At 32.1% G+C, this 13,490-nt stretch overlaps 1 protein-coding gene across 1 annotated transcript in view; it reads right to left on the bottom strand.

Moving 5' to 3' along the window:
- Window positions 1–13,490, bottom strand: part of LOC118735905 — a gene marked incomplete at its 3' end in the record, with an annotated part of 539,363 nt that overhangs the window by 343,893 nt on the left and 181,980 nt on the right.

Below are 13,490 nucleotides of genomic sequence, written 5' to 3'. Positions count from 1 at the left end.
GTGCAAATATCTATGTAATAGTTGACATTCACCATATGCGTTGCTGCATATTCAATGCCGCAGCAAATACAAAATTTATATATTTAGTACATATATTTACACACACACACACACATGCATGCATATCAAATACTAAAGAAACCAGTTTAATAGACACCAACTGAAGGGCACACATGGCGTATGAGTGATGCATATGAAAGGTCACTTTAAAAAAAATTTCATGAATTTTATTTCAGCTTTTGAATGAATAAAAGGCGGATTGTTGATCTTTGTTTGTCTTTTTTTCCGCCCCTATTTGACTATTTATTTTCTCCTTTTCTTATAAGGTCATTTCAGTTGAATCGCATATACGCTCATGCATATGTATATGCTACATACATATGTATGTACACATATATGCAAGCATTTACGGTTCACTTGCTCTTTTATCAATGTTTCGTTTGAGCTGACTATTTTTTGATGAAATCGTTTGTTGATGTTCCATTACTTTGTTGATGCGCCATCCTAGTTTACATTTGTTGACAAAAGATGTTCACATGCTTTTGTTTAGTAATATACAGGTATATATGTACACTAGGCTAGTCCAAAAATGCATGTGAAAAGGTAAAGTCCGAATATTCTATACCCAAAAAAAAAATTGTAACCTCTATTTTTTTATTCTGAAATCAAAAATTATTTAGAGGTCGCTCAAAGCTCTGAAAGTTTTCTATATATTTTATATGGGGGAAACAAACTTTTCGTAGAAATAATATAGAATTCTTGATTTTCAATGGTTAAATAAACAATTGGGTATTATTTTAGGGAATCTCCTGAAGAGAACCAGGATTTTCCGATCGAAATATTGATTTTCAAGAATTCTATACCATTTCTACGAAAAAAATTCCGATTTTACTTTTTTTTTACTACCCTTATGTAGACACATAGAGAGGAGAAAAGAAAAACTAGTACAGGGGTTAAGTTTTTTAAAGCCAAAAGAAATTAGTTTTCCAAAAAAAATAGTTCATCTACTCTACTCCTAAAAAATGCTGATACAGGAAGCACCTCTTTCTTGAAACGTTAAAGGCGCAAGAGTTAAAAGGTAAGGTCCATTCTGAGTTTGTCTGAAGACTTCGGTAGAAAAATCTTGAAAGTTTCAACTAAACGTCAAAGATCGGAGTACGAATAACAGATGTGTAGCCTAAAATATTCGGCAAATCTCTCTTTTTTTTTTAAGTTGCGAGGGTCTCGCTCCGCATAGTGAATTAAAAACTAGAAATAATTGGTTGGTAATTTAACATTCGAACATGCTATATCTTTTGTAACATAAAATCAGGCCATCAATTTTGCTAAATTAAAAATTGAATATAAATTTTTGATATTCTAAATTGGACAAAAATTAAAAAAATATTAAAACAAATTTCATAATATTTTGATAATTTAACAGCAAAACAGAAAAATTTGCCCATGTAAAAGCTGAACGCGAATTTTCGGTTATTCAAAAAACTTAAATACCTCGCCAAAATTTTGGCTAAACTCATCAAGCAAACTAACTCGAAGCACTGCTTTGAACTCAAATGTCAGCATAACGTTATCTCGCCATCAAGTAAGTAGCGCGCGCCTAAAGTACAATATGACTGACAATGACTCCGCAACAACAAAAACCGCAGCCATTTAAAAGCTTTTTGACAAAAAGCCAAGTGCATTAAGCGAACAATGCCAATGGATAACATTGTGGAAATAACAGTAATAACTGTTATAAAAACTGTATCTAAATGTATGACAGCAGAAGGGTGAACTCCAAACAGGAGCACCTCACAGCAAATGCCCAAATTACAGAGTAGTCACTGTGCTGCCAATTTGCTTTTTTACAACGGCCATTTTTGCCAGCTTGCTGCTGTTCATAGTCGATCTATGCATTTTTGGCGGCTGCCACAAAATAATGCTCCGCCTCCTCTTGTTTTGTATTTATATGGCTTTTAACATTTCAACATTTTACCACATTTTTATATACGAGCAATCAGTGTCAGAAAATGGTCATCGCCAAAAACTGAGCAGCACAGCAAATTTGTTGCCAGCGACTATCAACGTCACTTGCGCGCATCATACACTTTACACAAATGGCTTTTTTGTTGTTGTTGTTTTCTTTTTTTTGCTCGATACTCATACGCTTTTTTGTGTGTTAGTGTGTGTGCTATTCGATTTTGGGTTGATTGTCTCAGAAAAATGGTCATATTTTTGGCTCTTCACACAAAGTTTATGATTTCGTTAGCCCTTTGTGTCGAGTCAAAAAGTTAAAAATAGCATCGCACAGATAAGAAATAAAAATGCATCAGCAGCAAATGCGGAAATGGCACAGGCACACAAATACGAACAGGAACACATGATCGCACGCACACACGATAAACGCACAGTTGGGCATGCATGTGGTTGCATGTAAATAACCAAAGTCATATGGCAGTTTGGCATCGCCACTTGTGTCATTCAGGATTCTCTTTGAACAAACATATGTATGCATGTATGTATGTACTTCAGTTTAGCAACCAAATTATTACTGAGAAATAAATGTCAGTTGCCGTCACGAGGAAAACTTTTCGCATTGCCAATTTTTCTGGCACACTCGACAATGAGTTCGAGTCGAATTTACGACACGCAATTTAGTTTGGAAACATAAATATTCAAAATTTTGAAATAGTATATAAAGTGGCTGCTTTGCGAAAATTGAAGATGGAGTAAAATACAAGCACAATGGGGTAGACATTGCGTATGAGTTATGCTTCACTGGAATATTTCGAAAGCCCTCATATACCCACTTAGAAGAGGTAGATGAGTGTGAAATACTTAATTTATATTTGAATAATATTACACTGGAGTAGCGATCTACAACTTCTGTGAGCAAAGCACACTTTTGTGAATACTACTGTCAACTAATTAGCAACGAAAATGTTTAATTAGAATATTTAGACAATTTTCGGGCATGCAATTTTTTAGCCCATTCAATTGTGGTATAAGAAAGTGCAAGTTTCAAGTCGTTAAATATTCCCGTTGATTTTTTATTTTTTTATTTTTTTGTGGAGGGTTGCTGTTTTTTTTTTCATATACCCACTGTGAAAATAGGTAAACACACTACGAGGTAAGCCATGTTTTGTTTCAGTTTTTAGTACCAAAATTGTCATCATAGCCAATGTCATGTCATTGCATGGGCTACAAAACTGCATACTAAATATTCTAATTAAAAATTTTGAAATTTTGTTGACAACTTTTTGAAGTTAGATTAATTTTTTTTTTGCTATTTAAGCAAACTTTTAAACTTTTATTACTGTGGTTTCTGTTACAGATTGAATTATATTTCAAATGAAAATTATTAAAAAAAAAAACAAATAAATAAACATAATTCGCAAACAATATCATTTTGACTTTCGTTGCAATTAGTTGGTCGTATCTGAACACTCGTATGTATATGCATACATATATAATTTCTTTCGAAATTTAGTTCTTGCTGCAGAATGACAGTTAATGCAAAACTGCATCGATTTTTCGTCTCTCCTGAACAAGGTCAAAAAATTACATTGACAGCTTTTCACGTTAAGGTAACGATATGTATGTATGTATTTGCGTTCGAGTTTTCGATCATCCCAAACGCAACACATAAGAATGTTTGAAGGAGTTTAAAAATAATCGTTTGTGTTATTTTTAGCTTAATAATTCAATTAAATTTTACATTTTAATAGGTGGCAACCCCATAAAAAATATTTTATAAACAAAGCTTTCTTGAACCTCATTTGATTGAGATCCATATAGTAAAACTTTATTTCACTTATGAATAAATGGGATTTGAATGGGATGGAGTTAATAATGTGGCAACCCTGTTCCCGATATTTTCAAAATAAAGCCCCGTAAACCTCATCCGTTTGCAATAAATATTTTAATGGTGAACTTATAATTTGAAAATAATGCTATATTTTAATTCTTGTCATAAGCTATCTGTATGCCAAATTTTATACAAAGAAAGATAAACAGCCATACTCACACACACTCGTTAACAAACATTCACATTTATGATAATAGTAGGATTTTATTTAACTTGTCGCTTAAATTCCGGGAATACTTGGTAAAAATAATTTTAAAAATAATTATTAAAATATTGTATTTAACTTTTAAGTTAAATTGATATTGAATTTCTAAAGAAGTCGCAGCACCCATTAAAAATATTTTTGAAATAAAACTTTCTTAAACCTCCGTCGTTTGATATCTGCATTTTAAAATATTCCACTAACTTGTTTATTAAATTGGGATTATAATTTTGGACAGTTGGCAACCCTATCAAAAAAAAATTTGTTTGATAAATCGTTTTGAAGCCCCTTTCGTCATCCACACATATATTATTTAACCTAAAAACTAAACGATGTTAAGTTTTGAAGAAGGTGGAAACTCTTTTCAAAAAATCTCCTATAGATTAATCCAAATGCCGAATTTCATTGAAATACATACATATGTCCAGTAGTTTAAGCGTGAAGGAACAATAAACATTCTCACACACTCACTTACACACTTTCACATTTATAACATAAATGGGATTATTCATTTTGCTCGCGAATTTGCTTATGTTTTCGTTGGATTTATTATTATTATTTTTTATTTTTTTTTCTACAAAGCAATTTAAATAGAGCAAAGCAGAGAATTACGACTGCATTGCAACACTCGACGAGTAGGGGTCAACAATTTAATATTTATTATGCCCAACAATAAAGATGCAAATTCTTGCAATAAAATACAAACATATGTAATCAAATAAATTCCAAACAGCCATACAGTAAATATGTAAAATTTATTTTATTTTATTTTCGCATTTATTATTCATTTTTAATATTCATTGAGCGCCATAAAATGATACACATCAAATTTGTGCAAATTTTAACTACAAATTTTTGCATTTTTTTGTCTTGAATGCTGGTTTGTGTATAATACACGGTACAGTTTAATTGTATGCGTATACGGCCACAATAAATGTAGTATAAAGTCATATAAGTATGTAATAAAAAATAAATGTAGGTACATATATACAAAAAATTTAAATGAAGACAGTACTTTCATGAAATGAGTAAATATATGTATTTTTAGTAACACATTTTATGCATAAATTTGACCAAAGGTGACAGGTCCTGACCATATTGTGGGTAAGCGCACAAACATTGAAAATCTGTGACATATTTTCATATGTACAATCATGCCCACAAAGAATTTCCATGAGTCGACTTTTACGCAACATCGGTCCTCTTTTAATAAAAATATATTATAAAATTGTATCTTCATGCATACGTATGTAGTATATGTGTATGTACTATAAATATTATAAACTGAGTATCTAGAATCTGAAAGTCAAGAAGTACTTAAGTATTCTACAATAATAAATATACTATATACATATGTACATATATCGCTTACGAAATGGAAGCCATGCAATGTAGAATTCAAAATATGCCGATACATACATATACCAAAATTTAATTTTAACATTTAAAATTACAGAAAATTGCTTTCAAAATTGTTCTCAATTACATATAGCATGCCGAGCCAAAAATCTCAAATATTTATCGAAAGAGGTATTTAACAAGCAATTCATTCAAAGCATGTGTACATATGTAGAAACGTATGTTATGTGAGCATGCAATTATGCGAAAAATGCCTAGAATGAATGAGTGTTACAAGCATCATTGCGAGCGTATTAAAATTGCAGCCAATTTATGTTCAGCACTTAGTGAAAGGGTTATTGATATAAATTTCATTTCAACGAAATCAGCTATCATTGGGATGTATATATGGTGAATTTTAACGCATTGAAGCAATCAACTACAATGCAAAGTGCCCTAGCTGCCCAAAATTCGCACATGTTCTGGCTAATACCAAAATGTTGAAAAAACTAGTTCAGACCGATTACAGATTATGGTTACAAGAGTTGGCTGTCAAAAGAAAGTATGCCTACTGTTTTTAAGCATAAGTGCGCTGATTCATAAGTGAACATAAGTACTTATTACCACATACCGCATGAGGGCTAAATGTGTCAATATCAACGTAATTTGTGTGACGTAGGAGAAAGACGAAGGGACCAATGTGCAATCTGGAGTAATAAGCGTCTGGAGGATACGACTTTAACGACAAACCGGCAGAAGGCATATTTGCTTTTAAAGTGGGAAAATTCAACGACAACGGAGAGAAGCTGATCGACTTCGACCCGACACAGTACACGATAGTTTGTACATAGTTTCTGTTACCAGAATCGAATGAAACCAAACGCTTCAGGCAATCGTAACGTTCATTTCAGTATCGACTCGGTTCACTAGCGAATTAAAGATAAGGTCCGAACGCTGTGAAGAACGTGCACCGCCGCAAAAGCTCTACGTCAAAAGTTATATGCAGTCACAATGGAGTGTAAGTAAAAAAATATTGCCTCCAACTCTCTATCCAGCTTAAAATAGCAATCTTTTATCACTTTCATATAAATGAGCAGTGGGATACCATCGCCCAGTCTCTACATACTACTGTGGAAGAGATGGTTAAAAAAAAATAAAGCCGAAATTAAATGGTTTCAAGTAAGAGCGGGGTTTTGCAGAGATGAAGGTGGAAATGTGTTAACAGACGTTCAGGTTATATTTAAGAGACAAAGCGAGCACACACTTCTCAGAGGTTTTGAGTGATCAAGAGACCTGACTAAGTTATATGGTCGAAGCTTACGGCCCTCTACCCGATATGTTGATAAAAGCAATAACGCCGCGGAAGAGCAACCAGGCCGAACCGGCAGCCGATGCGCTGAGCTGGAGAGGTCAACGAAATATCTATGAAAGCGCTTCATTTCTAAACTACATGTAAGGGCGGTTGTCACCTGTCAAATTGAATTCAGAGGATAAGTTAATTGAAAATGTATCACAAGAGGCAGGGTTGCGAAAGGTTTAATTTGAAAATATTTTGAAGATGGTTACAAACACCCAGCGAAGGCGATCTAGTATAGTATATAAGGAAGATAGTTTAAAGGAAAAAAATTACAGGGGAATACAGTGCATATCAAATCGCCTATGTCTAAATTAAGCTGAAAGCCAGGCCTGAGGTAATATTATCAAGTGGGTTGATCTTTGGGTCAATAGGTTTTATGAATAAAAAGCAAGTAATTACTTTTTCTTAAAGTTTCAGACATTCTACTCAAATTTCTTTGAATAAATCGACTAAGAGGTCTAAAGTTCTAAGAAAAAACAATTGCTTACTTTTTATTCTTAAAGCTCAATATTTAAAAAAAAATTCATATTGAATCAAAGCTCAAATTATTTATAAAAAACTAAATTTATGCACTTGCAAAAATTCCTATTGTTTTTAAAATTTATATTTTTACAATAAATTGAAACCGTTGCACATTAAATGACGCTCATTTTACCATAATTGTAAAAATAATCAATAGACTGCGGATTTTTATGCAGAAAACAAAACTTAAAAATATTTGCCACTTAACTACATATAAGCAAAATAAATAAATTTGTATACATTTTGTTTACAGTTATGGGGTATATGTATATTTGTAGGCTTCGCCCTGCCACTTCCAATGACAAAATATTGTGAATGTACTCGTATAAAAATATCATAGCAAAAAAAAAACAAAATAAAATAAACCATTACCAATTGACAGGGAATTTTAAAAACGCATTTGTTTTTGCACACATATATTTCAATGTGTCAATAGAAATTGCAGAAGCGTTGGATTGATACTGCAACAACGAAAAAACTTTCATTCATTTGTTAATTTATTATTTATTTCAGCAAAACTTTAAAGCCACATATTTGTTTGTACGTATTTCAGTGCGTTTTTGTTTTAATCTAAATTTTGCGGAAATATGCGCTTTACAAAATTTCGCACTTAGCTGAGCAGTAAATTTTATTTATATCGCTAAAAGGCTAACACGTATGTCATTGTGCTGCATGGCGTATGAGTGATAAAAATTTCCAAAAAGTCAATGGTGAGGTGAATGTGCTGGTTTTATGGTCTACTGAGAATTTAAGTAACGTTTGTAATAACAACGCTGATGGTTGTTTAAAACAAAACAAACATGTATACAAAATAAAATAAAAATAGGGAAACATTTTTCATTGGCAACAGCATACGGAAGCCCAAAATAGCAGGCAGTAAATTTTTCGGGTAAAAATACCCGTTTTTCTTTGCAATCACCTGCTGCTTCATAAAGCAAATTTTATTGCCACATTTTTATCATTTCTTATGTAGGTGCCTTTTGATTTAGGTCAAATTTAGTACAAACACTTGACCTACATAAAATTTAAAAGCTGTCCATTTTTGGTGCGCAAATATTGTTATTACTCGCACTGTACAGAAGGATGTACTATACAAAGCAACCTAGTAGGAATAAGGAAAAAAAAAAACACAATTGGCATAAACATGAAATATATTTTAATCTAAAAAAAATTTACTCTTCTCTGATACAAGTATATGATAAGTGAAATTTTTTTTGTCTGACTCATACGTATACACGAATTTAAAAATTTTTTAGAAAAAAGAATCTAGCGAAATAATTAAAATACTAACATAAATTATAGGGAAATTTTTGAATATTAGAAAAAACTGTGTTTTGGCATTTTAACATTTTTTACTAAACTTTTTTCTTGTATAATTCTTCTATATTTTAATAAAAAATAATAAAAACTTCGTAATTTTGTTTTAAGGTTTTTTAAACCACTATTTATTTAAAAAAAAATATCAACGTTTTTATATAAAATATTCAAGATTTTCATAAATAAATTTTCTTGGACATAGATAAAAATATTACTCTAAAAATGTTTGCAAATATTTTGAAAAAAAAAAATGTTCCTCAGTATTTTTAATTTTATATTTGTTATGAACTGGAGTTTCTCCTTCAACGCCTCTAATTTACAAAAAATAAAGGCCTGATTCGTTACTTAAGGCCTAAACAGTTTATAATCTTGTCTTGAATTTTTTTGCTTTTTTTATTTAAATATTAAAATAGTTTTGTAACAAAATAATTTTTAATGAAAATGTTGCATTTCAAAATTTAAATTGCCAAAAAAGCTCGAAAAGATGTCAATAATTTTTTATTTCCTGAAAATCTCTGCAATAACAAAGATTTGGGCAAATCAAAATTCATAATTCAAAAACTCAAAGAAAATAAAACAGTTTAAAGGATTAAAATTTTCCCACAGGTACGTAAGTATGTAGGTCAAAATAAAAACAAGCTTTCTCGTATGTAGCCGCATGCCTACATACACATCTATGTATGAACCATACAAACAGCCATAGAAATGTTTAAACATAAAAGTGCTAAAGTGCGTTTACGTGTCCACTTAACCATATCACTTAATAGAATTTTATTTATAGGCTTGCAGTTGCAAATTTATTACTTTGCGCCTCAGTAAACTGAATAATAGTCCCAGCACTGGCATTTGCCGCAAATCTCAACCCACTGCGGTATGCATTTTATTGTGTGTATTGGTTTTTGCTGTTAGGCAACTATTTCCCGATTTTTTTCCTTTTTCGTTTGCTTTTTTTTGTTTTTTTTTTTTTTTTTTGAAGCACAGAGTTTTGCGCTCAACCTCAATTTCACCGCTGTTTTCAATGGCATTTACCGCTGAGTTCTCAACTTTGGTTGCTGGTCTTGCAGCAAAGCTACTTGAGTTGGCCAAGCGTGTGAAGAGCGATAAAAATTGTTCGGCACTCTTTTCCACAATCCCATGTGAAATGCGAAAAAGGCGTAAGCGGCAACAGGAATATACAAATATAAATACATACATCTGTAGATAAAATGCTAAACGAAGAGAAAATAGCAACAAATTTTTCAAAATAAAAAAAAATTGTTCAATTTATTCCAAGCGATTTTGAACACCCACATTGAGGGTATATCAGAAGTGTAAACATTTTTTCGGCACACTTTATAAACAGCTACACCAATTTTTCTATAACTTTTTTTATGCCCGATAAGAATGAAAACAGTTGTATTTACAGGACTATTTCGAAAACGACACCCTGTACCGGAAGTATGAGGGAAGACAATTTTTTTTTTAAGAAAATAAAGTTAATTTGAACCTGATTAATGTCAAAAAAAGTTGAGGAAAAACTAACTTCGCTTCATTTGCCAATCGTAGCCTTTTTAGATTTTTAAAATCGCATTCGGTGGTAATACTTATTCAGTGGAGTCACTAGTTTGAAAATGAAAATCGACAAAACTAATTTTCGTGCTTTTTTCAGTTTTGTTCTTAAAAGCATGCCAATGTCAAAATCTAATTGCTTGTTTGCAGTACATATATACTGATATAATAGATGAAGGATAGTTGAGAAATTCTTGCAAACGCCATAACGTTCTTGCAAAAATCAACCATATCCTGGCATCGCACTATGGGCCAGCAAACGATAAAAATTGGCCAATATTCGAAATATTCTGCTTAAAACTTGCATGGGGTACATGGGGTTTTTGGGTTCGGTGATTACGAATCTGAAGTTACCTTTTAAAAATTCAAAATGGCGGCTCCAATGTGGCGGACAATATTGTGCCAAGTAATCGGATTGGCTTGAAACTTGTTACTCTATGATTTTTGGACATCACTTTTTGAATGTTTTGGTATTACTTATTTTTTGTTTTTGTTTTTATATTTATAATTTTCTACCAATTACGAGTGTAGACTTCTCTTTTTAACCGACTTCCAAAAAAGGAGGAGGTTATCAGTTCGTCGGAAATTTTTTTTTGTTTTTTTTTTTTATGTATGAGAATTTTTTTTGGTTAAAGGTGTTTCACGTTTTTTCCATACAAAGTATGTCGACAATTTTCTTTTATATGGAGGACACTGCCAGCAAAAAAATTGCCAAAAATCAACGGAATTTTTTAGCCGCTTGAAACTTGCACTTCTTCAGAGTAGAATTGAATGTGCTACAAAACTGCATACCAGAATTTTTTCTAAAGATTCTGATTAAAAAGTTTGAAATTTGGGTGAAAAATTGCAAAATTTTTATAATTTTTATACAAAGTTTAAAATCTGAATTTATATGGTGTTTGTTGTATAGCCAGCTAGGCTTTTATAAAAAAATAATAAACATTAAATAAACAAAAGACAAATAGCCAAAACTGGTCAAAATATCGCACTCCTATTATTTTGTGGACAACTGTACATACATATATATATATTTTTTTTTACCAATTACGAATTCGGCTTCACTTTTTTATTTCAATTTGTCTTTTATGTTGTTAAGATTTTTTATTTTCGTATTTTACTTTTTTTGGCTTTCTTTATTTATTTTTTTTTTTTTTATATTATTAAGTAAAGATGGTGGAATGCTGCTCCCCGACAAACATTTAACTTTTAGTTTTAAAATAAAATATAAAAATAAAGTTAAGGTTTTTCGTTATTTCTTCCTGGCATAGATTTTTAGTTTTTAATTTTTAGAGACTTGTATGTGGGTGGCATGAAGATTTCGCCTGAAAAGACCCCTAGTAAAATTTTCCGAAGTAATTCTCTAAAACATTTAAATTTGTACAGAGATCAAAAACGTCTTATAACCAAATAGAGGTCGCTTACAATAGATAATTCTTGGTCTTGGTACTTAGATGACCTTTTCCTTGCTCTAAAAATTTATTTTAAATTAAACACTTGATTTTACGTTCGGCTTACCAAAATTAATACGATTGAATCCACTGTTTGATAAACAGAAAATATGTCTCAATCTCAACCATGCAAGGTTACTCATATCATCAGTTGAAAAAAAAAATCTAATTCATACTGATTAGGTAAATTTATGTCTCACTTTCCGGCAGGATTTTCTGACTTTCCACAATTAAATTATTTTATTTTAGCACAACTTTTTTTTTTTAACTACAAAAAGTTTTTTGCAAGCAAAATTGTTAAAGGCGCAGAATGTTTTTATTTTACTGCTAAATTACAAACTAAACTCAACAAATTCTGGAACCGAGTAAGTTTTCGCTCTTATTTTTTCTTGCATTTTTTTTTTTATTTATTTCTGCAAATTGAAAACCATGAACTCGTACAGTGAAATAATAACTGGCTGGTAAAAATTGAAAAAAGTTGCAAAACAGCAAACGGCAAAAGTTTCTCACAACCACTTGACCTGTTCAACGTTATTGGCAGTTTAGCAAAAAACTCACCACTTGCCGACCTGAAGTACAGTGCCGCAATAACACATACGCAGAAGCCAATGCATTTACACCCACTTCACACTTTTGCACCTTCACACCTTTAGCCATGCAAAACAGTTATAGTGGAAGGCCCTTTAAGCATTGCAGTTGGCGTGATGCGAAGGCGTTGTTAATACATATGTACATACGTATGCTTCATCATGTTTTGGCCATTTGGCAGCAATAACTACTGCTATTTTGCTGTTTGTACATTTTGGCAATCTGCGGCTATTCGGTGAGCAATAATACAAAAAATAACTGTAAATATAGCACATGGCATATGGGCGCAGTGTTTTTTTGTTTTTTATGTCGGAAAGTTGTTCACTTTTGATTGTTTGTTTAATGTTGGCCCTATTATTGTTTTTGTTGTATCCATGCGCATACAATATGTTATGTTAAACTTGCACAAACTGCTGGCACAGCAACAACAACAACAATAACAAGAAAGCATAATAATAATAATAACAATCAGCAGCAGCAGCGCTGTGAAAAAAATGCTCTACAATGTTTGCAACACTTCAACAATTGTTTTCGCTGTGTTTGCCGAACGTGTTGGAAACGAGCTTTTCAGCTGCACATGCGGGGCGGGATGTAGGTACGCCCTCGCGGTTGCAGTAGCATACTCTGTGCAGCCTCTGGCGAGCTAATAGAGGGACAAATATGCAGCAAGGGGCCGGTTGCAATGCAGTTTACATAAATGGGGTGTAAACAATAAATTCAAAAAAAAAAAAAAAAAAGACTAAATAGAAAAATATCCAAAACCAGGATTGTTGTACATAATACATAAGAGAAGGACAAAACAGGATATACAACAATGCGTAACATTTGCACAAATATTTATTGTATTGGTAAGCAGTAGCTGTAGTAGCAGCTTGCTTAATTGTGCACCGAACCCTCTTTTTTGCATATTTTATTATTTAAATGTTTTCCTTTGTAAGATTTCACGCCCCACTGCCATTTAACTCTTAATGGCTCAACGTGATTTTTTGTGAGTTGTAAGTGAATTCTTAACGCCTTTCTATTCGCTATTTCTGATTTGGGAAAAATTAGGAGAATATCCCTTCTTATCAGTTTTGGCTCGCTATGAGCGCTAAGATCTGTTCAATTCGCACAGAAGAGAAATGACTGATAATATACTTTGTTGAACTCTGTCGAAATCGCTTAGGCGGTTACCGTGCCAAATAAAAAGAAAAAGAAGACGCTCTGTTCGAAGAGGCTATTTTTTCAATAATGTATGGTCTGCAAGTCCTTGTAGCCGAATGGTTATAGGTGAGTACTACCACCCCGTAGATTTTTTTCTTAACAGCGGTTTCCTCTCGGCAG

This window comes from Rhagoletis pomonella, unplaced genomic scaffold (genome assembly GCF_013731165.1).
Source record: "Rhagoletis pomonella isolate Grant_MI unplaced genomic scaffold, Rhpom_1.0 Rhpom_scaffold_00003, whole genome shotgun sequence".
Classification (NCBI taxonomy): Eukaryota; Metazoa; Arthropoda; class Insecta; order Diptera; family Tephritidae; genus Rhagoletis; species Rhagoletis pomonella.
The sequence above is the reverse complement of the archived record's forward strand: the minus strand, read 5'-3'. Positions and strand labels throughout refer to the sequence as shown.